Source organism: Protopterus annectens, chromosome 9.part0, assembly GCF_019279795.1.
Source record: "Protopterus annectens isolate FY-2018-M chromosome 9.part0, PAN1.0, whole genome shotgun sequence".
Taxonomy (NCBI): Eukaryota; Metazoa; Chordata; order Ceratodontiformes; family Protopteridae; genus Protopterus; species Protopterus annectens.
Genome location: NC_056743.1, coordinates 555,042,080 through 555,067,780, shown reverse-complemented (window position 1 = coordinate 555,067,780; position 25,701 = coordinate 555,042,080).

The window sequence follows — 25,701 nt, the reverse complement described above, 5'->3', positions numbered from 1 at the left end:
CACACACACTCTGGCTAGGCTTATAAATGCCCTAGGGCAGATAGCCTAGTACGAACCTATGAACCTAAGTGTTGACATTGAGTACATAACTTTATCCAGTGGAAGAGAATAGAATGCCTAGGAAATATTTTTAATACCCAGGGCATTTTAACTCAAGAACGATGAATTGGAGAGCCCACCAATGGTTCAATGTACCTGAAAACATTGGTATAATTTGTACAGACTGTATGCAAGAACCCAGTGACATAAATATACAAAGACAAACTGTTTAGGATCCAGATATTGTAGGTTCCTTGGGTCACTGTTTACCATGTAGAAGAATCTGCTGAAACTAATAGATCTATAGTTGGCAGACTCTGTGATGGGGCCTCCTTGTGGAGTGAAACTACTACAGAAAAGATCAACCAATTACACAAAATTAACACTGTGCAAAAATTGCATCCAGATTTAAGATAAGTAGTCAAAAACTGCAAACAGTATACAATACCGTGAAAGATGCACAGTCAGTGTTGGATAACAGGTATCATATCAATAAGATATGTTTAAAATGCAAAGCTGTTGTATAGTTATAAGTGGTAGTTTTTACACCCTGAGATGCATTTTCAGGAATAGGATGGGGCAGGAATTGGAGAAAAATATGGAGAGAGCATGCATAAAGTGGTGAACACGGGATATTACAGTAGCAATTAGCAATATGAAAAAAGGCAAAACGTGATCCTGATAGAATCAAACATAATTACTATAAGTTGACAAAAGTGCAGGTGGGGGAATATATTTCAAGTTTATTTTCTCCAATAGGAGAGCAAAGTAAGATACCCTACGTGGGTGGGCAAATTGGTGGTTATATATTAGGAGAAGGGAAGAAAAGGATGACCAGGTAAACTACCGGTCAATGTCTTTATGTAAGAAAGACATGAAATAATGGGTAGGGTATATGAAACGAGGTTATACAGACACACTATTGGTAAAGGTAGTAGTGGAAAAGACACATTTAATATGATAAATTCATATCCCATTGCATCCCACACCTCAAGAACAAACACCTGCCACATGTCAGTCTAAGCAGCACCATTACAACTTCAAGGTAAACCTACATAATAAGATGTGCTGCCAGAAATTCTCCCATTAGATCCCTTCTTAAGGTTTGAAGGAACTTGTGAACATGTTTTATTGGCTGTAATTGCAATGGTTCCTTTATGGCTTGCCTAGTGCTTTCCACCGAACTTAAACTGCAGATTTTCTGAAAGGTAGGTAGTCTTTGGATTACTGGAGACAGATAATGAACTTACTGAGTTTATTTAAGATAGAAACAATAAAAAGGGAGAGAGTAACTCTCATATTCGGAAACCTTCACCTCTGTAAATGTAGAGTTTATGAAGCAGACTCCAGAACAGATATTGTGCTTGGTGAGGACTTGACAATGTATTAGAGCTTTATAAAAGGTGACTAAGGCTCAGATTAGGTTAAATGGCAGCCTGTTGGAGAAAGAGAGGAAACATACATACAAATGTTTCAGGCATGGGAATTAATGCTCTTCTAGCTTACCAATATACCAAAACACTTGTTCCCAAAATACATGCCCAGGCTATTCTTAAAGATATCTAAACTAGTACTTGCTTTAATGTCATGTGGTAGTCTGTTCCATGTATCAGCTGCTCTCTCAGAAAACCAGTTAGTACACTTCTCATTCCTCTAGAATCTCCTACATAGGTAGTCTGATTATTCTCTAGTACTTCTTGATAACCCGAAACATTCCCAGAGGTAGCCTTCTCTAAATGACCTATATACTTGAATAAGATCTCCTCTAAAATATCTACAAGAAACACTGTACAAGATCAGATATTTGTGTTAAATGTTCACATCCATGTATGCCCTTGGTATATTTCCGCTGTACTCTTTCTAGTTTACTGAGGCTTGTGTTCTTATAAGGTTTCCATATTGTTATTTCATAATCAAGTCTGAGGCTAATGTAAAAAAGTATGACTTCATCATTTGTAATTTCCTAAACTTTATAAATCTTTTTATATAACCTATAGTTCTGAAACTGCCATTAAGCAATTGGTTGATATGATTAGAAAAACTCAAAAGCTGGATCTACCCACATACCCTGGTCCTTTAAATGAATCTACAGTTTCAGTCAGTGTGTGCTGTACTAAATGGTTACCTTTCTGTTTGTCTCCCAAATCTCATATGCTTAGTTTTTTTATGTATTTATCAGCATATTATTCTCCTGTGCCCAAATGTTCAAATTTAGGCAAGTTCTTTTGCAAACATGCATTATCTGTAGCAAATGTTATCAATTTATCCAATTTCAAGTCATCTGCATATGGACTGTAGAACACCTCAGATGAAAAAGTTAGGTCTGAAAAATGTAATCTAAACAATTAAGGGCCTAGGACAGAGCCCTGTGGGACATCCTGACTGTAACCAAGAATTTATTTTTATTCTATTTATTTTTATTCTATTTATTTTTATTCTATTTATTTATGCATTTGTTAACCAGGAAAGTCCACTGCGCCTAGAAAAAGACCATTTTCATTGGCGGTCTGAGGAGCAAAGCTCCACATTAATTACATACAAAAGTAGAAATGTTAATATGTAGAACAAAGTAAAATGAGCAGTATTTTTACATTAATTTACGTGTAAATTATTGATTGCATACAAATGTCAAAATGTTACTACGGAGGACAAAGTAATTAAAGCAGTACTTTTATGTTTAAAGAAAGTAATAGCAATTAGTGATAATGTTTCAGTCAGATATGGGCATGTAAGTAAAATATGCAAGCATTTGAACCAACAATCAGTGTAAATGTATTTGCTGTGTTCTTAGTAGAGGAGAGTTGATTTCAGGGTAGATAGGAGGGGATGGGAGGGCTGAAGGAGGAAGGGTCAGGTTAAGGTGATAAGGAGTCAGCATGGTAGTGAAGAAGAGAGGAGATATTTGTAGTTGAGTGGTTAAGGTTGAGGTGCTGGGGAGGGAGAGGTTAGCTGCTGGGGTTATTAGCTGGGGTGCAGGAGCATAGCCAGTGAGAGGAGAGATATAGTTTGTGATCTTTTAAAGGAGACAAGATTGTTGATAGTCCTGAGTGAGGAAGGGAGAGTATTTCATAACTTGGTGACAGCATGAGAATACAGCATTTGGCCAGCTGAGAGCTTGGGTTTTATGACAGACAATAGCATTTTGTTTTCAGATATGAAGTGGCAATTAGGATGGTACATGGTCAGTGTGGAGGAGAGGGAAGAGCAGGTTTCTGGTTGGTAGATAATCTTGTGGGCTGTAGTTAGTTCTAGATAAATAAGTTGGTGAGGAGATTCTAGCCAATTTAGTTGAAGCAGAGAGGAACAGTGGTGGTAGAATATTTTGCATTTGTAACAAATTTAGCAACTTTGTTGTAGCAAGAGTCTACTTTAGTTTTTAAGGAGGTTTGTAGGTTTGTGAGGATGAGGGTGCCGTATAAAAGAGTTGGAAGCAGGAAGGATGAGGCCAGGTCTTTTTTTTTGCAGAGGGGCTAAGGAAATAGTTGTCTATAGAGGGCACCTAGTTTTTGATGGGTTTTGTTGATATTGCTGTGGATGTGAAGGTCAGGTTCATTTGTCATCAGTGACTCCTAGCAATTTGGTGCTAGGGACAACATCATTGATGGTGTTATGGGAATGAACAGTGAATAGTGACTTGTCAACAGGGCTAGATTTTGTGGGAGTAAATATTAGGAGTTTTATTTTATTATGGTTAAGGGCAAGATGGTTCTGAGACATCCAGGATTTGGTGGAGGTAAATGCTTCTTGGGTAAGATGAAATACATTGGCAGATTTAGAACAGCAGATGATACTCGAGTCATCTGCATACTGGATGACAGTACTGTCGGTAAGAGTGTTATGAAAGTCATTGACAAATATATTGAATAGGAGTGGAGACACAGAATTGAGCCTTGGTGAAAACCTATAGTTATAGTGATGAACGGGGAAGAAGAATGCTGCTACATTGTAGATTGTTGCCTATTGCCAAGATAGTAAACCATTTTAGGGTGGGGGGGAGAGGCTGAGTTCAGAGAGTTTAGTAAGCAGTAGGGAGTGAGAAATTGTGTCAGATCCCTTAGATAAATCAAGAACGAGTGCAGAGACTAAGGAGCCATCATCTCATGCAATATTTATTGTGCCCAAGAAAGAGATGAGGGCAGTGCTGATGCTATGTCCAGGCCTAAAGCCATGTTGAGTTGGAGAAAGGATTTGGTGTTTTACCAGATGACCTAAGAACGGAGTATGAATATACTTCTCTAGTATTTTAGAGATGAGGGAAAGAAGAGCAATAGGATGGAAGTTTGAGATGGAGTTGTTGCCTTTATGAAGAGGGAGAATAAATGCTTTCTTCCAGATATCAGGTATACAAGATTATTGAATGGACCTGTTGAGGAGGATGCTGACAGGATATGCAATGTAGGAGGCTGCTAGCTGTATGTATTTTGCAGGTAAGTTATCTGGGGCATTGGTGCATGGTTTTAGTTTATGAAGACATGTTTGGATGGTAGATGTGAGAATGGGTGATAGGGAGAAAATAGGAAGGGAATTTGATGGGATACATGCTGATGGTTTTGCTTGTCCATCTGGGATGATGGGTGGGAAGGTAGTAGTAAGTTTGGTGGTGGTGTCAATAAAGTACATATTAATGAGGGAGGCTAGCTCTGAGGCTGTTTTTTCTGGGTTTGGGCATGGGGTATTGTTTCCTGGGTGGCGTAGGGTGTTGATTACTCCCCAGAATTTCTTGGCAGTTTGCCTATGCTGGTCTTGGAAAGCTTGGAAGTATTCTTTTTTGTTTTTGACAACTAAGTGTTTAGCTTGATTGCAAAGTTGTTTGTATTGCATGAGGTTGGAAGGTGTTTTGTTTTTTTGCCAGGCTTTTAAGGTTTTATCCCTAGCGGTCATGACTTATTTTGTGGACTTTGTAAGCCAGCAAGCATTTTTAGCTTTACTTCTCTTTAGTTGAGTGTCTAGAATCTGGACAAATGAAGAATTTAAAGAATTCCCAGCTTCGTTAAGTGGAAGAAATTTCAGTGGGCTCTAGTTGGTTTTCTGGAGGATATCATTGAGGATATTTTGGTCGAAGTGGGATAGATCACTGGTATATCTGTATTGGTGTATGTTTGGTATAGAGGTGGGTTTACGTAGTATGAATGCAAAAGAGTGGTCACTATTACAGTCAGGGAGTGTGCCTGAGGAGGAAATTTTGTCAGGATCAGAAATCAAGATCCAGTACAAGACTGAGCCTTTGTTTTTGTTGTCAGGTCTGGTAATGTCAGAAAATAGTTGAGTATAAATGTGAACTTTGATATTAGCAGAGGGGTTATTACTGGAGATATTTAGCCAGTTTATATTGACGTTGCCTAGAATAATAGTTTCATTTTGTATGTTGGCTGTCCAGGCAAAAATTTCTTCTAGAATAGGTGTATTGTTGCCTGGGATTATGTATATTTCTATGCTGCAAAGGCGCTTGCAATGGTTAAATTTTAGGAAGGCAACAAGCAAATCTGCAGTGGAGAAGAGGGGAATTGGTTTAGAATAAGGAATTACTGTATAGGTGCTTGGGAATAGTAAGGCAATGCCTGCAACCATTTTTTGAAGTCTGTCAGTTCTGAGGCAGGAGTAGTTTGGGGTTACAAATTCAGAATCTTTAATATAAGTGTTACCTGTCTGACCGCCAACAATCCATTGTATGGCAGAATGACATATCTCCCCAACTACCTGTCTCCATAGGGGTTCCCCAAGGATCCATCCTTGGACCCCTACTCTTCTCTGTTTACACCAATAATCTAGCCTCTGCCACCAAACATGGCACACTCATACAATACGCAGATGACTCGACCATCATCTGCTCAGCCCAGTCCCTACCAAAACTGCAAAAAGTCAAACAGGAAGCTTTTTCCTCTGTTGAAACATGGTTATCCGATGCCCGATTAATACTCAACCCAAACAAAACTAAACTACTCATCTTCCAACCCACCAAACATACTCAAAACAACTCTCACTTTAACATCACGGCAAAAGACAACACCACTATATACCCAACTGAACACACCAAATTGCTAGGAGTGGAAATAGACAATAAACTAAAATTTGACATTCACATATCCATGACTATAAAAAAAGTCCACAAAAAACTAGGAGCGTTATATAGAAATAAGCAATTTTTCACCAAAGCAGCAAAGATTTCAATAGCAAATTCCCACCTTATCTCCACCCTACTTTATGCCTCTCCAATATATACCAACCTAAGGCAATGTGATCTAAACAAGCTAGAGACCTGCTACAACAAAATCGCCAAATTCACCACAGGGGCATCCTACCGTAGTCACCACTGTCTCTCACTTGCTGAACTGGGCTGACTTGAACTCCCTCACCTCCTTCAGTGGTATCAACGCTCACTTGCCCACAAACTAGTAAACCATCCACTAAATGTCCCATCCCTCCAGAATCTACTCCAACCCTATCGCACCTCCAGACCACTAAGATCCAGCAGCAAAAATCACTTGCAGATCACTAAAGCCAATAACTCTGCTGGTGAAGCACTATTCTCTTGTGCCATAGCCAAATTATGGAACTCACTCCCACCCACAATTACCTCCATACCATCATGCACCCAATTCAAAACTTTACTAAAATCGCAACTAAAAACATGCTGACTATGCCCTTGCAACTCCCACTCTAATATCATCCACCCCATCCAACCACTACCTTTCTTTCCACTCCACTAACTACCTTGATTATAGCAAGCTCAGATGCTCATAAGCCAGTACTACTTATACAGCACGAACTACTTCTTGTAACATTTGTTAATGTCTGGTATGCACTTCACAGATAAAGATTCTAGTTGTCTACTGATGTACTATGTTCTTCATCTGTAAATATGTTGTAAGTAGTTGCTATGTAAATTGTTAATCACTATGTAATCCAATGTAAATACTGTCTGTTTATATTAACTGTGGAGCTTTTCTCCCCGGGCCTCCGCTGAAAATGGACCTACGTCCAGTCGGACACTCCCGGTCAACAAATTTAAATAAATAAATAAAAATATGGTTTTAGCCATGTTTCTGTGATTGCAGTAAAATCTGGTTTGTTGACTCAGCCATGCATGCAGGTGAGGGATTTTGTATGTAATGCTTTGGAAATTAATTGTGGTGAATTTTAGGGATGTTGTGGTATTAGGGGAATTCTGAGAGGGGGGAAGGACCGGGATTAGGAAGTATAACACCACACTACTAGATTACAGAGAATAGGGAAAGTGTTAGGTAGGAGACACTTTTTTTGGGGTAATGGAGTATTTCTGGACATGGTAGCAGGGGCGGTTGTGTTATGTGGAGAGGAGGAATAGTTTCTTTTGTAGGATTACATCAGTTCTATAAAGGCTAGAACTGATTGCAGTATAGCTGGGGAGGGAGTTAATGTGGGATGATGTGGAAGGGAACGGTAGGGGAAGTAGGTTGTGTAAAATGATAGTCTTAGAAGGATAGAGAGGTAGAGAGTAAATGTCATGAGAAAAATCTTGAATATAAGTGACATAGCTGTATAGTGTTTTATGAGGGAGGTTAGGTTGAGTGAGTGAGTCTGAGTGCAGGTAGGTGTATAGGTAGGACTGCGGGAATTTAAAGACAATACAGGAATTATAAGAGTTATGATGTGGTTGAAGTTACTTAATGTTGGATGTGGGTTGTTATGAGTGGTAGGAGGAGGGCTTAATGGTAGGGTGTATAGTCAGGAAGGGAGATGAAGTGGGAATAAGAAAACAGGGAGGGGTGGAGTGTGTAGTGGTAATGATGGTTGTGTGCCAGACAGGTCTGTAGCCGAGCAGGAGGAATGTAGGTGAAGAGATGTGTGAGTGGTGTATGGTTGGGTAAGTATGGTTCAATCAGTTATAAATGTAATTGAAGTGGGGGTGGGTGGGAGCGGACTGAGCCAGAGCATAGTGGGTTTGCCCAGCTGAATGAGGGAGTAGTGCTGAAAAAACAAGTCAGTCATTTACAGCACTGGTGTACCTGTTAGCAGGTTAGTTGGATGGTATTTGTCAGAGAAAGACCTTTACTTTTTCATTTTATTGCTATTTGATTTAATTTTTATTTTAGAAAGGGAAGAGAAGACTGCTAGGGGGGTGATTATATTCCTGTGATGTTAAGGGAGGTTTTACTAGTTATGTTGGGAAGAAAGGATGGATGTATTCCCTATATGCATCCAAAATTAGAGAATGCAGTACACATTGACTTTGGTGTGTTTATGCTGCCATCTAGGGGAAAAAAGTAGCAGTAGATAAAGCTGAAGGCCTAAAACATGAAGGAAGGCAATTTACAAACACCACGCGGAATGGCGACATCCTCAGGGAAGTCCGCAAGTGTGCAAGCTTCTAGTTATAAAAACTACAAAAAAGTCTAATTGCTGTATACTTGCCATGTCCTTTCTGTAAGCTATGCAGCTATCCATCTTCTCGAGTACATCGATACCTAGTTTTTCTAATTTATTGATCAGTGTTTTGTGTGACTGTCAAATTCTGAAGTTAAATCTAAATACATTACATCACAGCACGTTTCATTCATAGCTGCTGTTATATTATTATAGAACATCATGTTAAAGGTGGTAATAGATCTATTTTCAAAATATGCCTGCTGATATATACAGTGTTAAGTCCCAAACTATCCAATTCTGACAGTAACTTAAGCAATATTACCTTCTCCATTATTTTTTCAATAACATGAAAGTAGACTTAAGGGTCTATTACTATGAGTTTGTCCTACTCCCCATTCCCTTAAAGACAGGTTTAATAAGCATGTTTCTCCAATCTTGAGGAATCTCCCTGTATTTATATGACCTAGTAAATAATCGATATAATTGCACTCTAAGTTCTTGCTTAAGTGTTTTCAGGTCATTATTACTAATTCCGTCATCTCCTTGTGCTTTGTTTGGATCCAGTTTTCACAGCTCTTTTTCAATATGATATAATTTAATTCCAGAATCTGGGGTTACCTGGATGTCACTAGGACAACTTATCACCCCCTTTGTTGAGACAACATCCAGGACAACTTGTCACCCCCTTTGTGGATGAAAACTGTTTTGCATAATATTTTGTAAATGCATCTATAATCTGTTGTCTGAAAATAAATTCTAGAATCTGCATGCAATTTATTTGCATGTCTTTACTCCTTCCACATCTAAGTATATATAAAAATGTTTCCTTATACTCTATCTTTATATAAATTTTCTTCAATTTTTCTAGATCTTGTATCAAATTATGCTTAATTTGTTTGTCCAGCTTGTTTACTTCAGTTTTCAAATTTGTAGTTCAACCTTTCTTCACTTCATTGTATTTACTGTTTCTTAGATAGTATTAGGCATCTATTTGTGGTTCCTTAACACTTGGGCTCCAAACCAGTGATTTAACATTAAGCAGAGTCAAAATCTGCACTCTTGTGGCATGAGATGGCTGATTTCACCTACCTGAGCTGGGAATTGCTGGTGGAAAATACTTTGTGTGCTTACCTGATTGGTCTAATGGCATAGGTAGTGTAAAACCTTTTTTTCTGATCCCATATAATCCTTGCTTTGGTGCAAAGCTGCTCATTGTGCAGCAGCGGTTACTTGTGCCTTGTATATATGCAGTTGCCAGAAGTAAAAATTACCCAATAAAAAATACCTTGAAACGTTTACCTCAGTCCCGCGTAACTCACTGGGCAATGAACAGCACTTATGGATTTAGTTAGGACTGTTTAGTTCTACCTTGCCTTACTATAGCACCAAGGACTGTGGCTGTTCAGAGAGCATCTGATATGGGTGCTGGCATCATCACTGGTTAGGTTAGCTGCAGATTAAAACAAGTAAGCACCCTTCCCTCATCTGGTTACAAACACCCTCCACTTCTATCCCTTACAAGTACACATTAGGATCTGTAACCATGAATGGTCACTTTCCTACGATCTCTGCATCCAGCTTGGTGAACATGGGCATCCTGAGGCAATGTAACAAGTGCCTTATGTACACTGACAATCACATAATTCTCAATCAGACAAATACAGTGTGTGAGAGATGTAGATACACATTGACACTGAAGGTAGACTTTCTCACACGGACACAAAATCAACAGGTTGTAATCAACTCACATCACTCACCATACCCACAAATGATCATATGCATAGACCTACAAATGCATAGGTGCTTATGTGCAACTTACCCAAACCTCAACGGCCTTACATGCATAATCCTTAGAAACCCTTCATGCACACAAACTAGACAGTTCCCATGACAACACATAGACACCTCTCATTGTGTCTCAACTATCAAACCCATAATGTGAAACACTCCCCAACCCAATATTCTAGTCATATGGGGCTCCATTGAGAGAGACAGTGATGCCCCTCTTACCAGGCTAGATAAGCAGGAGGTTAGTTAGGTGCCTGTTTTGGGCCAGGATCTGCCAGACCATGCAAGCACTCGAGTCTCTTGCCCCTAACTACCAGGAAGAGTCAGTCATAATCTATGATGGCATGAATGACTTAAGACTAACCTCCATAGATTATATAGAGAGAGACCTGATTGAGCTCTCAGACTTTGCGTCACAGTAGGTATGAGCCTAGCACTGTTTAGCATTCTACCATCTCCAAAGATGATGCCACAGTACCATCAGAAAATGAGTTACTTTAACAATCGGCTTAGCTACTGGTGTCATTTAAATGGGGTCCAGTACTTGTCAGCCTGGATGGACATGGTTGGCAGGCCATGCTACTTTGCCATGGATGGTCTTCACTTGTCACCAATAGACTATCAGGTATGCCCAAAATATTATCCACTTCTATAATGCCTTTTTAGGCATTGCCAAACAGACAAAACTTCAAACATAACAAAAGCTACTCAGGGCAAGCTAGAGGTGTTACTGCTCAATGCTAGGGGTCTCAACAAGAAACTGCCTTACCTGAATGCACTCCTCAGCCTGGAGAAGGCTGATTTCTGTGCAGTTACTGAAACATGGTACAAAGCCATGGAAAGCACTAAAACAGTGCATGACTTTAACACATTTCATACATTCTGACCAGCTGAACATGAAAGAGAAAAAGGCATAGGTGCATCTATCTACATAAAGGGAAGGCACACTTAAAGGCTGGTCAGACAATATGACATGCTTGAGCTATTCCATATCCAATTAGCCATGGGAAAAACCCATTACCCTACAGCTAGCTACAGGTCCTCCACAATGAATTAGGAAACCCATGCATTTATACCTGAAATTACTAGAATCAGTCACAAACCAGCCCAATAGAATGCTCCTGGTTAATTTTAACTACTCCTTTATTAATTGGGAGGCATACATGACCACTAACATGCAGAACAAAATATATCTTGACTTTCTAATTTTAAATACCCTGGAGAAGCTAGTCTGTATACCTACTAGGGGAGCAAATATGTTGGATCTGGTACTCACAAATATGGGAGAATGCTGCAAGTGCCCCAGTGTGATATTCTCACTAGTAAGGTTGGATCACAAAGCCCATAAGGTGAAATAAAGGTAAAACTAGTCCTCCCACCTAACACCAAAAACTTTAAGAACATCTCTAAGGTATGGACCCTATTAAAAGATGGCAGACCTAGTTTCTAAACTCCCCAAATACAGAAAAACACAAAAACCTATGCAGAGTAATACAATGAATCCCTGTGCAACCATATAAGCAACTGCATAGAAATGGCAGTACCAGACCGAAATAAACCTAGGTCAAACTGCATAAACAAACCACCCTGGGTGACCCCTGTATTAACAGGTTGTACAACAAAAGAAAGACATTCCTGTTGAGAAGTAAAAGGGAATGTGAACAGCAGAGCAAAAAATTCCTCATTAATCTAAAGTGAATCAGGGAAGTAGTCAAGTCTCTGAAAGAAGACTTCAAGCTTTGTTTTCTTTTCAGGTAGTTGAGGCCAACCAATATGAGAGTGTTAGGTTGGACAGTAATATTCTCCAGGGTGCTTAGGAACATGGGGTTTGACTCTTGGGACATGGTTGGGGACCTATGGCAGGCTACAACGTGAAATGCTGTCCTACCCTATGTTAGCTACACCTGCAGTATCTGTGATGCATTATGTTGAGCTACCAGTCTGGATGTGTGTGCATCCTTTGTGAATAAGGAGTGCTTCGAGTGAGTGCCTTTTGAGATTTAGACTCCTAATGTTGAGCAGCATGACACTCAGATTGCATTTGTTTGTAGCTGTTATATATTTTAGGTATCATGTATATCTTTACATGTATATCTCTATAGATATACTTTGTCTACATTTGTCCACATATGTGCATCACCATACAGAAATACATGCATACATAGAAAACCTGACTGATTCTACAGAATATTTTCCCTATTGTTGCATGACTCTACTGACTGATATGTTTAGAAAAGCATCAGTATTTTGCAGAGCTCACATGGTGGTGGTACCAGTGTACAGGCCCCTGGGTTCAAGACTTGACAGAACTGATAATTTTGTTGCAAGGCAGAACAGTTGCTGCTGGCGACAGAGGGATAAGGGCAATATTTCAAAGAGGTCCCTATTTTGGGCCATTTACCCCCGTTTTGACATCCTTTGGACAGATTTGTTACAGTAAGAGGTTTCTGGTATGGATCTGATGTACAACTGCAATACATATATATGTAAACATATATATATATATATATATATATATATATATATATATATATATATGAATGTCTATACATATATATATATATATATATATATATATATATATATATATATATATATATATATATATATATATATATATATATATATATATATATATATATATATGTGTGTGTGTGTGTGTATTGATTTACTCTTCTAGCTCTACATGTATTTTTAAATGTATATATTGTATGTGTGTATCTACTTGTATTATGTATTTATTTGTCCATATGTATATGCATCTCCATGCACATATACATTTGTATATGTATATACAAAACCTGACTAAATCTACAAGCTCTTTTCCCTACTGTTCAATGACTACTGAATGATATGTTTGAAAAAACTTCAAACATATCTACAGCTCATATGGCTTAGTGGTAGATTGCTGTGGCTATGGTGTGCATGGTCCTGGGTTCAAGACTTGCAATGGTTGGTTATTTTGTTATTGAGCAGAACAAGTGCTGTTGGATACAGAGTGATTAAGGCAATTTTAAGCAGTTGTACGTGGGTTTGTGTGGAGCTAAGGGATGCTAACTTACGGTTAACTATGCTTACACATAGCCCTATAAGTACTTAATCTGGGTTAGCTTAGCTTACACAGTGCAAACACACTTACTCCCGCACTAATTTCTTTAAAAGAAAAGAAAAAAGGGGTGATTGGAAAGTAGTGAAAAAGGGGGACGCAGAGGGAAAAACAATATGAAAGATAGCTAGGGATATGCAGGATGGGTGTAGGGAAGGTCCATAGCTGTCCATTTCTTCTACAGCAACAGCTGGGCATATATACAGAATTTTGGAGGTAAATTTGGACACTCAAACCCCAAAGAGGGGGGCAAGGACAACAATAATGTGTTGTGAAGCCAATTAGACCAGATTACATGTGTCCAGTGGACGTGTGCAAAATGGACAGCTATGTATGAGGTGACTTTTTTTGTGGGAACAGCTTGCCCTCTTTTTTTTTTTTTTTTTTTTTTTTTTTTTTTTAAAGGTGAGAGTGAGATGTTGGGTAAGGATAGTAGGTATACTTGGGGAGGAAGGCTAGGTAGACAGACAAGACAGCAGACCGGGGCGGTATATGACACACACAGGTGGTAAACACCTTGGGCAGGGAGGGGTGGTTGGTAATCGGATGCCCACAAGCCCCAAAATGGATACAGTGGGATTGAGGTCCACACCCATGGGCAGTCACCACTGCACTTTCACAGCTTCGAAGGTGGCTGTGCTGGGGGCTGAGCAGGAGGGGAGGCTGAACCTCTAGATGTGCCATGCGGCCCTCAAGCTGGCATAGCAGATCTTCAGATTCCTTGCAGAGCTCGCTACACACCAGGTCTGGACCTGGATTTGGGTGACAGTATCTTGTCCGCGTCCACACCTGGGGGGACAAGCCCCATCCCCTGAGGCAGTTCCACCCAAAGGTGGTGCATGATCAGTAGATGAGGTGGTCCCGGGCTGGGTCCCAAATGTGCTGAGGCCCAGTGCCATGACCAGATGAGGCAGGAGAGGCAGATCCACTAGAGCAGCCTTCCCAGACATGCTATGGTGTTGCAGTTGTAGAACATGTTGGTTAGTCATGCAAAACACATTCCAGGATTAGTTATAACATGCATGAGTATTTCCATTAACCCAAAACAACATATTTGGAACAGTTGCATAGCAAATAGAACACATGCATATATGAAACCACAGTGGGCATTATAATGGCTTGCAGGTTGCATTCATAGCAACAGGCCACCAATGATAGTATTTGAACAAGGGACATTGATGGAACAAAACATTTCAAGATTTGTAGAACAATAGGGGACATGTCCAATTAATAGGTTTGGGGAAAAACATGCCCATTGATATATGTGTTTAGGTTATTGGTGCAGATAAGGTGGGAGGAGAGAGATAGATGTCAAATAACTGTATATGCTTGAAGTGCTCACAACTTTAATGATCATTGCTCAAATCATTACTCTACAAGTATTACCTCACTTTAGATTGACCTATGGCCTTGGGTTGGGCAGTGGTATGTTTGTACACAGTGTAATTACAGGCTTCTTACAGTTCATTTATAACTTTTCTTACCTGGCAGATCTGTGGAGGAAATATCTGTTAACACTATCTGTTTATACACATATTCACATAGTCAAGGTTACATATGTGCAGTCATAACTGTGTGTGTGTTCTAGTGCCATAATCCACCTTGATTTCTATTGGTCACCCTGGGTGCTGGGTGCAGTGACCACTAGCTGTGACAGTGTGACCATTGAGGGACATTTCTTGGAGGGGACTACTTGGTGTACATCTTTCTTTCATTTGCAGCCTTGGGGTTGGACAGTGGGTGTTGTACACAGTGTATAATTGCAGACTTCTTACAGCTCATTTATACCTTTTCTTACCTGCAGACCTGTGGAAGGAATTTTTGTTAATACCTGAATGTTTCTACACATATTCACAAGTTCTTAGATGAAATTATGCATACAACTTAATAGCACCCCCGGGATTCGAACCATGCTGGTTTATGCAAAAATAGAACACAAGGCTGTGTTTCATCACAATGAGCTACCAAATAATTGCCATTTCTTTCCTGACTATTTTCAGTATAACAGTGTGTTGTTTGGAGAATCTCCCTTTTGTGATTCTGATATTCATGCATGGTAGATTTTTGTTGTTATCTCTAATCAGATCTTGACATATTACGGTGTGGAAAACAATGGTTAACACAGCATTACTATTCAGGGACCAGATCCTGGTGCATGGAACATTTCTTATAGCTAATCTGTTAATATCCGTATTACACATCTACATTCAAACTACCATATACCAATGTCTACACAACAGTCTTGTGTTTAGAGTTTTATTGACAGGTACAGCTACACGTTTTTGATATATATCCTATACATCTGTATTACTCTGCTAATGACTTGTTTATTCAGTACAAACAGTACACATTACTAAATACTGGCAGGTGACATTCTACTGCATTCTATTTATATGCCCTGACTACTGCTAGCTAGATTAGTACTCACCAGCCTCACAACGCAGCCTACTGGCATGGCCTTCCAAGTTCACAGCCCTCTCTTCTGCAGCTGTACAGGAGATAGAGAAACATTTATGCATACCTTTCCATGTCGTACTTAGGCTGAACTCTTGATACACAAAAATTAATGGTGGTACTTACATACTGTTGGGACATTCTGTGCCTGAGCATCTTGGACATCTGCTCCAAGAGGTCCCTCTTCCTTTGCTTCAAGTCAGTATAGTGATGCTGGACCTGCTCACCAGTTCAAGGGATGCCAGTTATACTGGTGAGGTCATGCATGAGACTGTCCCAGGCCTCACGTTTGTATTGGGAGCCCTGGTACTGGTCCTGCAGCAGTCGCCCTTCATGGTTTTCTACAAGGAGTCCAACCATGACCCTGGACTCCTGAATGCCCCAACGCTGTGCCCAAAAGCGCACACCTTCTCCAACACCAGCCATAGTGCCTGTAGTGATAAGCTACAATTGGCTATGGTTGTATTCCTGCCTGTGGGATTTCAGTAAGGCTGGATTCCCGCCCTTTGCCGTGATTGGTCTAGTTTGAATATGCTGAGCTAAGCTAAATGACAGGCAAGCTCACTTAGCTGAGATAAGTATTGCTTACAGAGGTAGATGCTAAGCACTGTTTACCAGTGCGCATATCCACATTAGCTACACTAATTATTGGTAAACATAACCGTTTAGGCACCATTTACTCTGGGTAAGTATAGCTGAACATGATTAAGCAATGTTCAGTTTTTATTTTATGGACTATCAGGATTGTGGAATCAATTGCTTCTTAATGCCATCTTATGATATGTATGTTTCCCTTCCATGACACCCCCCTATGTGCTTTCATTACATTGCATTCTTTTGTGGCTATACTGTATGAGACACTTGTATTTATATGTGGGTTTCACATCTGTACATCACTGACACCTTACATTTGGACCTGCTACATTACCCTGGTCAACAAATGTATTCACTACCTATTTATAAAATTATATATTTTAGTCCTGTTTCACAAATAAATGAACTGCAGTGGGGCTCAAACCACAGATACCTGCATGTTAAGTGAAAGCTCTAACCACTACACTATTTGGCTTTGACTATTTTGGCTGTATATTTCTATTTAGCTCCTTTAGATGTTTACACTCTGCTATGCATAGTTGCGCGGTGCGCCCACCCACTCAGCTATGCTTAAACTTTTCTGGAGACAGAAAAAAAGTTGATATGGTGTTCTAGTTTTATTTTACTATATGTTATGCACATTGTTTCTCCCTCTTATGGCAGGACATCTGGAAAAAGCATGACCTGATGGGGGGAAAAATAGGGACAGACTTTAGATATTGTGCTTGCCAGCTTAGAAAGCTGATAGAATAACAGGGGCTTTGCATTGGCATGAATATTCTGAAGGGTATAATGTCCGAGACTCAGCTGTCTCTCATTATTTTCCGACTTTAATGATTTTACACTAATTTTTCAGAAAACCATACATTTATGGAGAGTGGACCACAAATATGAGGCTAACATCTGTCACTCTATGAAAATTTGTACAGTTGAGGGGTATGTGTGTGCATTTGCACACATTTCCTGCTTCTGCAGGATGAAGTGCTGTACAGTGCTTTAGCAATACAGGGGGTGCGTCGCAAGCTGTGACACATCCCCTGTATTGGTTTCCTCTTGCCATTCTTATTTCATTGTCTGTAGACACTGAAATGATCTATTTTACATTTCACTGTCCGCTGACACTGAAATACTGGCATAACATTAGAGCTAAGCTCTATTGTTATGCTGGTATGGCTTAGAAAGTGCTGTATGGCACTTTCTGAGTGCAAGGGGCATGTTTAGTGTCCCTGCACTGCTCGGACATGCCCCCTGCAGTCATTCTTGTTTCGTGCCTGCCTAGTGTAGAGAGCAGTGCTCCATCATGAATATGCAGGGTGCGCTGCTGTCCTAGATGGCCAAGGAATGCTCCATGCAAGAATAACACTATTGTTGTATGGAGCTTGATGAATCCCGGGAATGTCTTTCTCCACCTTAGCAACTTCACAGTCATAAAAACCTGATTCACCCCTCTATCACAAAGAGATCCCTAAGAACAACCAACAAACTACTTCTAGAATTTATTTTTGTTTGACACTTGGTTGGTACAACTGAGCCAGTAGCCCATTTTCAGTGGAGACCCAAGGAGAAAAGCTCCAGAGTTATATAGAACAAACATTGTATAATATACAAAACGTATATATGGATACAGAAAAAAAAAAATGCTAAAGTTAATAAATTTGCAAAATGAGTTTTTTTTTCCAAGAAAAAAACAATGGTGGTATTAGATGACAGAGAAAAAAGAGCGGTGTTTATTCTGTATCTTAAGTGAAGATATTAAAATTGAGCTTAATACATTTCCATGAGTTATAGTAGCCTATCTATTAGAGTTAAATTAACATTGTGATTGAGAGTAGAAAAAGTACTGGAGTCTAATATTCCTGTAACGGAAAATGATGTAAAGGGGGTGTGGAGGATCAAGTCGGATTGTGACAGAGGCAAAACCTTGTGTTCAGCAGGAGTTGTGGAGTTGTTTTAGCTCTATTTTGAAGTGCTTGGAGTGGGAGGTGGTTCTTGTATACAAGTAGAATTTATTCCAGGCTTGGACTACAGTGTATTTGTATAGTAGTTTTCCAATGTTTTTATTAGTTTTATGGATATCAAAGAGTTATAGATTGGATGTACAGAGAGGATGATGTGTAAAATGTTGCAAAGGAGTAGAGAGAGGGGCGGGATGTAGGTTTCAATAGAAAAAAAGTGTATGACTTGAAATTGAGACAGTTGGAACTGGGGAAATTCTAGCCACTGTACTTTGAGAGCAAGGCAGTGATGAGAATTGTGTGGTGAGTTAGTAGCAAATCTAGTTATTTTCTGGTAAGTTTGTTCTTAGATAAGTGTACATTGCATGTCAGTATGGATTGGGACTGCATAGAGAAGGGAGGGAAGGAGGAGTGTCTGAGCCAGGGTGAGTTTAGTGTCAAAGGTAAGAATTTTTTTATTTCTATATAGTAAACGTATTTTTTGATTTTTTTTTCTAAATAATTTGCTGGATATGCAAGTTGATTTTGAGTTAATTGATAATGGTACCTAAACGTTTAGTCTCTGGTTCTGCTTTAATGGTGGTCTTGTCTAGGCATGACATGACAAAGGTAGGTTTGTAGCGAGATAGAGGTCAAGGAAGGAATAGCAGAAGTTTGTTTTTTTAGGATTTAAGATGAGCTGGCTGCCAGACAGACACTTTTCGATGGACAGGAATAAGTGTTTTGTGTTTGTGTGTGTGTGTGTGTGTGTAGTTGAGATATTGGAGATGGAGAGGAGTGTAAAATTGTCTGCATATTGGATAAGAGAGGACTGTTTTCAGGCAGTATGGAGGTCATTGGTGAAGATATTAAACAGAAGGGGGCCAAGGATGGAGCCCTGGGGAACTCGCAATTTGATGGGTAGGAAAGAGGAGAAGTGATCCATCTGATTGATTGTTGCTTATCGGAAAGGTAACTTGCAAACCAAACAAATGGGGGCCCAGAGAGATTGAGATCAGATAGTTTGGATAGAAGCACAGAGTATGAAACTGTATATAAGGCTTTGGAGAGGTTGAGAAACTGGCAAGATACAAATCGGTTGTTCTGTGGCCTTGGCTACAGTGTGAGAAAAATATAAGTGCAGTGGTATTACTGTGGTTTGGCCTGAAGTGGGACAGTGTAGACGGATTTACAGATGTCTGGGACTTTGGCTTCTAGAATGGATCGATTGATTAGCAGAGATACAGGGTAGGCTTCAGATTCAGTGGCTAATTTGAGGAAGATGGGAGGAAGGTTATCTGGAGAGGGAGAGCAGGGTTTGTTTGTGCAGGAGTGATTTGATATAGGCAGTAGTGACTGGTTTAAGGGATTGAGGATTTTTGTTGTGTGGCTTAGAAGAGATGGGAGGGGGATCAGGATTGTGGTTGGTGTGAGTAAGTCTTTGAATAGTATCTATGAAGTAATTGTTAAGAAGGGTGGGAGTTTCTAGTGGGTTATTTGGGAAAGGGATGGGAGTGGAAAGGTTTTCAGGGTAAAGAATTTTGTTTTTAGTAGACCAGAAATTTTGTGGGTTGGATTTTCTGTTGATTTAGGGTGAGTTGCAGAAGTTTTTTTCATCTTTAACTATTTTTGGAAAGATTCCTGGGTTCTCTGTAGTTTTGGAGCTGAGAAGGTGATTTGTTTTTTACCCAGGTTTTTGAAACATCATCTCTTTAATGCATAAGGAATCAAGTTTCTTTAGAGAGCCAGGGGGCATAATTAGCTTTAATTATAATTCTCCTAGAAGAGGCAAAGTAGTTGAGAATATCAAGGAAAATGTTATTAAATTTGAGCACAGCTTCATTGAGAGAGCTGCCAGGGAAGGACCAGTTGATTGATAATGTACAGTTAAATTTGTTGGCACTGAAATTTGAGTGTTTATGGCAGTCTCTATAGGAGTGTGTTTTGGGTGCTTTGAGAGGATTGTTGATCAGAGTGTAAAGTGTGTGTGCTTGTATCTTTAAGAAGCATGTGAGGCTGTACATGCACATACATAACCCGCACATGTGCACAACCTTAGTGACATTTTTTAGAAGCAGCTAGGGTGTGAGCGTGCATGATCATAGTTGTTAATTGTATATAAGATACTGAAGTTAGAGTCAATAGTCAACAGTAGTAATATGTTTGTATGAAATAAAGCTGCTTGAACAGAACCCATGAAGACTCATTTATTCATGTCCTAACATGAAAGCGACAAGTATCTCCGGATGTGGATGGGAAGAGGATCACTCAATGTGTTGAGTACGGTACAGGGATTGTGGTAGAGATTAGGGGTGTTTGTGAAAATCCAATCTAAGATTGGATTGGAAGGTGCAGTTTTGTGTACGTGTGTGGGGGATGTCACAAGTTGGTGGAATCCATGTAAGTTGATAGAGTTGTGGGGAGTCAATGATTAGTTTGGACCAATCAGTATTAACGTCTCCATGTATGACAGTTTCATAGGATATATTGTGGGAGATCCAGGACAGAATATGCTCAAGGGTGGGAATATCATTGCCTGGTGGGATGTATATGGAGGCTATAGCACATTTGTTCTGTGAGTTTAGGTGGCAGTTAAGAATAGGTAGTTCAGCAGGGTGGAAATTGAGTACCGGAATGGTAAGAGATTTAGCTGATCAGAGTAGAGGATGGCAACTCCTCCACCTTTTTAGGGATTCTATCAGAGCATTAGATGTTATAACCAGGTGATAGTATTACATTGTTGGTGATATGGGGTTTTAGCCAAGTTTCAGATAGGGTAAGAATGTGTGGGGGAGGAATGGGATAAACAAGCCTGGAGTTCAGTGGTTGTGGTAAAGAGTTGTTGGATATTTAGAGAGTAGATAGGTTTTGTGGTAAGAAGTGGCAGGGTTGGGAGGGAGGGGTAAATGGAGGAAGAGTTCACTCTGGTGTTGGGAGATGGAGTAGGGGGCCAGGGTTGGGGTGGATGTCCCCAGAAAGAAGTAAAGTAATAGTAGGTGAATCGAGTTGTGCAAGGTGAGGGTAAAAGATGTGCTTCAATTTTGGTTTCCAGGAGAGAGAGGTATATTGATGTAACTTGTATTTAAGTAGGAAAATGTTCTAGAAGTTATAGAGGGATGGGGAGATTTTATAAGAGTGAATGTTGTCTTTATTAGCAAGGGTGATTGTGGCAGTAAGAGATGTGTGGGTGAGAGAGTTTGTGATACGAGGTTGATACTGTGAGAAAGATAAGTGGTGGTATTGTTATACAGAAGTGAAGATAGAAGTGGTGCATTGCGAGATTCATCATTGTTTGCATTTCTTAAGAGATGCCTTAAAGTCACATTCCTCCCAAAATATTTTAGATCTAGAATAAATTCACCCATTGGTGAACGCAAGGAGGGTATGAAACTCATTCCTTTCTGTAATAGTAAAGTCTGATCTCTTGTTAATAAAATACTTGCTATATTAAATACAAGGGAATCCTTTATTCCTGAAACCTCCATTTCTTCCTCTCCCTGCTCTGAACGAATGAATCTCAAACTAGAATTGGATATAGGAAACCAAGTACGTTTGTCCCTGTATGCCATCCGGTTGTTGATGCCTTTGTGCGATTATGTGAAAATGAAGTGGCTGAATATAGATAGCAAAAGGGAAGTAAACATTTCCACAACTTAATTCTAAATGTGAAGAGAGCACTATCTGAACTACAGAATATGAAGGACATCATGATCAAACAAGCTGACAAAGGAGGGGCAATTATAGTTCTGGATACGTCGTTCTAGGATACCAAGATGAAGGAGATGCTAGCGGATATAGCCACCTACAGGAGGATTGATAAAAGAGAATTGAACACCATTATACATAGTGTACAAGACACACTTTATGACAAGCTCATGAATAGATCGATAAGCAGATAGCTGTTTGATTTTTTTTTTTTAAGTATGTCATCGTACTATACCTAGCATCAATGGAATGCCTCAGGTGCATAAGAATGTACATGACCCTCCGATGCGACCAGTCGTTTCAGGAAAATGATGGATAACTGAACCCCTTTGTTTTTATAGAAGGGGAGTTAAAGAAATTGCTACCTGACGCACCTGCAGTGATCAAGGACTCAGCTGAGTTCTTAAGCAGACTTTACAAGAAACTGAAACGGATGAATACTTGTAAGAATTTATTATTGGTAACTATGGATGTGAACAGTTTGTTCACGTCCATACCCAATGATTTGGGGATCAAAGCAATCAGAGACTTTGGTGTGAAGCACAAAGCAACCAATAATATCCATTTACTATGTAGTCTCTTGGAATTGGTCTTATATAACAATGTGTTTCTGCATGGTAGTACTTACTACTGGCAGAAGTCGGGGGTAGCGATGGGAACTCCATGCGCAAACAGTTATGCCAATCTGGTCCTGACAAGATGGGAAGAGCTATGGAAAGCGGATATTAACAACAAATGGAATAGAAACATAGATTTGTGGATGATGTATTTCTCTTATGGGATGGTGATTTAACCTCCTTGGAACATTTGGTACAATTTTTGACCAACACAACTTCATTTTTGAAGTTTGAAGTGACATCTTCTAATACAGAAATAGAATTCTTGGATGTTAAGTTAATGTTAGATGACACAGGAAGCATCAATACTAGAATGTATAGGAAACCTGTATGGCGCAATCATTTACTACACAATACTAGCATGCATCCCAGGCATATTCTTGACAACATAGTGACTAACCAACTAACTGGAGTGTCCAAACTCTACACGAGGGATGAGGATTATAGGGAGGAGCAAATTAAACTTATCAATGACTTTAATAAGAAAGGATACAAAGTCAAAGAGACACAGACCAATGAAGCAACTACCTTGGAACTATGCTCTCAGAGGGGAAGACCCTATTTCTCGGACCAAGGTGAAATAGTTAAGATTAGGCGAAAGGAGGTAAAGTCCAATCTGAGATGCCAGTTGACATATAGTACCGACAATTTTGCTATTCGTAATACCATCAGAACATTTTGGCCAGTGCTAACACCTGACAACAAAGTTAGGGAAATTGTTGATCAACCTGGCTTTTCTTTTAAGAACAGGAAAAACTTAAAAAGACTATTATGTTATAAAACAGAAACTGAAGCTATTTCTGAAGACAGGAGTTTTCAGATGAACAGGATAGTTGGAACATTCAGATGTGGAAGTTGCAAGGCATGCTCTCATATAAATATCTCAAATACTTTTACACATCCCCTGACTAAAAGGAACTATAAGTTTGAAGGATTAGCAAACTGTCGGAGTAAGAACATTATCTATGTGGCAACCTACAGTCACTGCAAGGCATACTACATGGGGAAAACTAATCAAATGCTTAATGAACGTATCCTAAAGCACTTATCTGACATAAGAAAAAAAGTTACCAGCAATGCACTTTATATGCATATTAGTATAAATGACAGTCATTCTTTCAAGTTCATGACACTAGCTAGGCTTCATGAAACACCAAGAGGTGGGGATTTAGTAAACCGAACAGAAATTGAAGAGATGAAGTGGATAATGAATTTGCAATCAGATCAATCACCAGGTCTGAATGCATTTGTCCCTTTAAAACCTGCACTAAAAGGGAAAGCTCTTCAGCACGCAAAATGACATAATTAGAAGGGTGTGTATGCTTCTATGGTTACTAAATGCATCTAAGTGAGTGAACACAAGGAAATGAAGGTATTTAAGAAGTTGTTTCACTGGCAAACATTTAGGATTTGAAAAAGGTATTTTACCAAAAGCCCTTGTCCAGTTTATGAGCCAGTGTGTTTATTTTATCTTATCATATATTTTATTAAAGTTTTCAAGTTTTAAGTGTTTTTAAGTGGAATTGGTGGCAGAACCATTTGTTTTTGGAGAAATATCAAATTAATGATATTGAAAAATTCTGAACTAACTAAATCTAACAAATACCACAGTGACTCCCTTATCAATCAAGATATCCAAAATCTGGAATTCCATACCCCAAGCAATCATCAGCGCTAACAATGCATTAAAGTTGAAAACACTTCTGAAAGAACACCTTACAAATACATGGATATGCTCTTGTGGCAACCCTGAATGATCAATCCCTTCTCTACTACCACCTTTTTTTTACCCCCTTAATTCAAAAATTCTCCACAATTCCATCTCCAAACATTCTTCCTCTTGCTTTCTCATATTATCCCCTCACTGAAGCCTACCTGACCCTCCTCTCCCCCTCACCACTTTCAAATCACTCCCTCAGTTTTTACTCCATTTGCCCATCAGTACTTATGGCAGTCTCCTACCAAACTGCTCTAACAGTTACTCTAGGCTCTTGATTTCCCAACAGTGCTTCCACAGTATTATTTTCACCCATATTTTTCAGTTTGCTACCTTTGGCCTATTAATTTCTCTCCTCTGTTATATCTCTGCAAGGTCACATCGTCCACTTTGTCTCAGTCTTACAATCTTTCTTTTCCATCAGCGCAATTTCCGTATCACATCTACTATCAGTGCTACTACTGCTGTTAAACAACATTTACCTTATTCACCACTTGCTAGACCCTAATTGGTTGGCTCATATTTTTCACTACTGATCTATTTCTGAACTATTTTAACCTACTTATCTCAATATCTAACTATAGTTATTCCAGATATTAACTCTTGCCATTATTTGCTATTTTGATACGTTTCAAATGGAATTATACACCTATTGTATTTTTCACTGCTACCTTTTTTTTTCCTTGCTATGTATGAGCATGTCTTCAAATGCTTTCTATATATTTTTTACTCTATTGCTAGTAAGTTTTAGTCTAAGGCTATGTGTAGCTATTCTGTATTGTTTTATTTTTGATATTTTTATTGTTTGTCATGTTAATTGTGGCGCTTTTCTCCCTGGGCCTCCACTGAGAAAAGGCTAATTATTCTTAGCCCAGTGGATAATCCCAGTAAACAAACAAATGTAAAATGAAGTGGTTTAGCTTGTCGATTAGTTTTTGCTGCAGAATGTAGAGCGATTTCATATATACGTGTGTGTGTGTGTGTAGGTAGATATAGATATAAATAACTTTTTTTTTCTTATGGTGGTTTTGTTTCTGACTCTTCCCCTATCCACTTCTGGAATCAGGTATGTTTTCCTTTTTATCGTGATGTTATATATTCTGTCTTTATGCAGAAATTGTTAAGCAAAGAAGATGATGAGGGTAGTTGTCCATAAATACGTGTGGACCAGATTTCATAAGAGTTGCTGTGATTCTGAAAGACTTGCTGTCAGTGTAAGTGACTTATTTTGATGTAAACCAGTCTATAAAGAGGCTTAGACTGAGGGCCAGATTCCAAAAGACCTGTTCTCAGTTTGTGTCACTCGTACTGATATCAAGTCTTTTGGAATTGGGCCCAGTCTGTATTTTTCTCTGTCAGTCATTCACACAGATGAAGGCAGGTAGTCAAACAGTCATTTTA